Source organism: Aegilops tauschii, chromosome 4, assembly GCF_002575655.3.
Source record: "Aegilops tauschii subsp. strangulata cultivar AL8/78 chromosome 4, Aet v6.0, whole genome shotgun sequence".
NCBI lineage: Eukaryota > Viridiplantae > Streptophyta > Magnoliopsida > Poales > Poaceae > Aegilops > Aegilops tauschii.
In genome coordinates this window covers 377,619,228-377,623,964 of record NC_053038.3, presented here as the reverse complement: position 1 = coordinate 377,623,964, position 4,737 = coordinate 377,619,228, and positions in this window count along the sequence as shown.

Below are 4,737 nucleotides of genomic sequence, written 5' to 3'. Positions count from 1 at the left end.
CCAATTTTAGTTGCGGGCAGATTTTAGCAACTAACACAAGTCAAGCAATCAACCAACACATGCAATTCTAAGAGTGTAGTGTTCGCATACAAACACGTCACCGTGTACCCTCGACGCCGGGGATGATGCACCGCAGCTCACGTCGAAGGAGACCCGCCGAAAGCGCGGTACGCAAGACAATCCGGCGGGCGCTTTTGTACACCCGAAACCCCACACGCCCGAGAGGGACCCCGTCAGAGCGCGCGGCGGCTATGGGCTGCCCTAGGTCGACCTGATCGCCCCTAGGGCCTCGAGGTTCGCCGTCCTGCAACAAGAAGAACGAACGAAGAACGAGGAAGAAGAAGAACAAAGGAAGAAGGTAAAAAAGATAAAAGGTGGTAGATGATTTGTTCGATTGTGTGTTGTTTAATCGGCCGTCACCTCTTTTATTAATTCATGTAGAACAACATTGCATTCGTCCCAAAAAGACGTAAGATTTTTCTTAATGACCCAATCTGGATAGAATTGCCCCCCGACACTTTTAGACTCTTTCGGTAACGAGATGTCACCAAAATTATGTAATTGTGTTGGGGGAACATGATATGCCACGGTAGTAGGTGAAGGCATTTGTGCTCCTGCAGAAGTTTCACTTATTCGGCCATGACCATGAAAGTGCGGAGCCGAATTATGGACATCAACAGTTGCGTATGGTGCCAGAAAATTAGTAGCATGAGGTGTAGCATATGATGTTTGAGGATAATTTGCCAAATAACTAGTAGTAGCATGGCCAATTCCCCGATCCACCGGCATGTTTGGATTAACATACTGCAAGTTATTTGCCGATGAATAAAAAGTTGAAACACTTTGTTGCATCCTATTGAAAGTTTCTACATGGGGTCTCTCAACTTGATTAACCGAACTCATCATGTTGTTCATCGACACATGAATTTCTGGGGTTGCCGATGCATGGGCGTTGGAATACATATGTTGCATGTTGCTAAAATTATACGAGGTAGAAGCATGAAGGTTTTGTTCCATCGGCTCTTGCACATAATTAGATGCATGATTGATAAAGCTAGGGCTAGCCGATACATTATGCTCATTAGATGATCTAGCAACAACATATGCATTATTTGCATCTACATATGTGAATTGAGTATTCATATTACCTTCGTAGATTGCAAACCCTAGATGACGATCTCTTCATAGCAAGAACAGACCGGAGACCGTTCAAAGCTTCGTCCCCCAGCGGAGTCGCCAAAAAGTGTGTTCGCAGATGAACACATCACCGTGTACCTCCAACGCCAAGGGTGATGCACCGCAGCTCACGTCAAAGGAGACCCGCCGGAAGCGCGGTACGCAGGACAATCCGGCGAGCGCTTTTGTAGACCCGAAACCCCACACGCCCGGGAGGGACCCCGTCAGGGCGCGCGGCGGCTATGGGCTGCCCTAGGTCGGCCTGACCGCCCTTAGGAACTCGAGGTTCGCCGCCCTGCAATGAAGAAGAACGAACGAAGAACGAGGAATAAGAAGAACAAGGGAGAAGGAAAAGTAAAGGTAAAAGATGTAGATAGATTTGTTCAATTGTGTGTTGTTGTTCAATCGGCCGTCACCTCTCGTGTATATAAGAGGCGGATGGACTTCCCGTATAAGAAAAGGACTTGCCTTGTCGTCCAAATTATCAAAATCTGGCCAAATTCGGACTTCTCACGACTTCCGACCCGGATGTCCGGCTCTAGGCCCAGATGATCCGGCCTAGCACAGTTTTCTGACAGCAGCTTACTGTTTTGGCTCTAGAATCCACATACGACCTCGGATTTGGACGTTTCTTATACTAAATCCACCGCCCTGACGAGACGCACAACTGTCGTGTTGAACACTTTTCAATCTGAGGCCAGCTTGGGGGTGTTTCGGGCCGTTTTCTAAAGTCTGCAGCAGAAAAACTTGTCCGGACGTCCGGACGATTGCCCGGATTGTCCGGCCTTTACCCGGATCATCCGGGACTTGACCCAGATCATCCGGCTTCAACTTTTAGCTTCTGTTGTTTGGGTCAATTTTCGGCCCCCGGCCGGATGATCTGGACCCCGGCCTGGATGATCCGGCCATGCAGTGCTGCAGCGCATAGTTTTGACTGTAACTTTTGTATACAACCTCGGATTAAGACGATTTTTATGTCAAAATCGTCCGTTTCGACGAGACGAAAAACTTTTCTGTTGAAGACTTTTTCATCCGAGGCAATCTTAATTAGGTTTCATGCCATTCTTTGATCTGATGCCAATACGAGCATCTCTAAGATTGTCATATCTTTTGCACCTGAGCTCCGTTTTGGACCATCTTCATATCTATTTCAATCATCTTGAAGAGAGCCATTAATTTGTGACATGAACTCATAATTTTAACCTCATCTCATTATAGCCTCAAGTCACTCTTTGCGATCATGCCATTTTCGAGCGTCAACATGCAGTAGCGGAAAGTAAAACATTACATATGAAGGTAAAGGGAAGGATTTGGAGAGTGCAAACGCAATTAGGACATGGAGATTTTTGGCATGGTTCTGATAAGGGGTGCTATCGTACTTCCACGTTGATGAAGACTTCCACCCACAAAGGCTAACGGCTGCGCGAGTGCACGGAGGGCTCCACCCACGAAGGGTCCACGAGGAAGCAACATTGTCTATCCCTCCATGGCCATCACCCATGAAGGACTTGCCTCACTCGGGTAGATCTTCATGAAGTAGGCGATCTCCTTGCCCTTACAAACTTCTTGGTTCAACTCCACATCTTGACGGAGGCTCCCAAGCGACACCTAACCAATCTAGGAGACACCACTCATGAAAAGGTAATAGATGGTGTGATGATGATGATGAACTCCTTGCTATTGTACTTCAAATGATAGTATCCCAAACACTCAACTCTCTCACACAGATTTGGATATGGTGGAAAGATGATTTGAGTGGAAAGCAACTTGGGGAAGGCTAGAAATCAAGATTCTTGTGGTAGGATTGGTATATCTTGATCTCAACACATGAGTAGGTGGTTCTCTCTTAGAAAATGTATGCTGGAAGTGTAGGCATGTTCTGATGACTCTCTCACAAATGGAGATGTGGGTGGAGGGGTATATATAGCCTCCACACAAAATCCAACCATTACACACATTTGACCCAACTTGGTCAGACCGAATAGACGAACTCGATGAGACCGATTCAGTTCAAAATGTGAATGTTAGGCATCTCGGTGGGACCGACTGGAACAACTCGGTGTGACCGATGTGCTAGGGCTTAGGGCAAACATCAACTCGGTGGCGCCGATTGCATCAACTCGGTGAGACCAAAGTGAAGCAGTGAGCAAACAGAGAAGATGTCAACAAAAGTCGGTGGGACTGATTGCTCATTTCGGTGAGACCGAAATGTTACAAAGGGAAATAGAGAGTTTGTAGGGCCATCTCGGTGAGACCGAGATCTGTATCGGTGTGACTGAATTGTTAGGGTTTATGGCAGTGGCTATGTCATACGAACTCGGTGGCTCCGGGTAGATAGAATCGGTGGGGCCGAGTTTGACTTTAGGTTTTGGACATATTTGGAATGAGAAAGTGGTTGAGGGCTTTGGAGCAATATCACTAAGCATTTGAGCAAGTAAGCCATTAAGCAACACCTCATCCCCTTTTAATAGTATTGGCTTTCCTATGGACTCAATGTGATCTTGGATCACTAAAATAGAAATGAAGAGTCTTGAGATTTAGCCAATGCTTGTCCTTAGCATTTTGAGGGTCCACATTCCTAGTCCATGCAATGCATTCATTGAACTTTCTGAAATATTAAACTTGAATAGATATTAGTTCAATGAGCTATATGTTGTTATGAATTACCAAAACCACCCGTGGATTAGTTGCACTTTCAGGGGCTCTCTCCCCCTCTCTCCCAGTGGCACCGGAGTGCCGCCGGGGCAAGGATCGTGACGGTGATCTACATCAACAATCTTGCTACCATCAACACCAACTTTCTCCCCCTCTATGCAATGGTGTAACACCTCTTCTCCCTGCTGTAATCTCTACTTAAACATGGTGCTCAGCGCTATATATTACTCCCTCCGTCCGGAAATACTTGTCAGAAAAATGGATGTATTTGGATGTATTTTAGTTCTAGATACATCCATTTTGATCCATTTCTGTGACAAGTAATTCCGGATGGAGGGAGTATTACCCAATGATATGTGGCTATCCTATGATGTTTGAGTAGATCTGATTTGTCCTATGGGTTGATTGATGATCGTGACTGGTTTGAGTTGTATATTTTATTTTGGTGTTGTCCTATGGTGCCCTCTATGTCGTGCAAACGTGAGGGATCCCCGTTGTAGGGTGTTCTAATACGTTCCTGATTCTCTTATGGTGGGTGGTGTGAGTGACAGAAGCATAGACCCGAGTAAGGAGGTTGTTGCGTATGGGATAAAGAGGACTTGATACTTAATTCTATGGTTGGGTTTTACCTTAATGATCTTTGGTAGTTGCGGATGCTTGCTAGAGTTCAATTCATAAGTGCATATGATCCAAGTACGGAAAGTATGTTAGCTCATGCCTCTCCCTCATATAAAATTGCAACAATGATTACCGCATTAGTTATCGATCAGCATTAGTTATCGATCACCTAGGGACAAATAACTTTCTTGTGTGACAAAAACCTTCCTACTAAGCTACTAAATTTATTATCTTGCAATTTATTCGTAGTTTTATTCTCGCAAGGTACGTCTAGTTTTATTCTTGTTC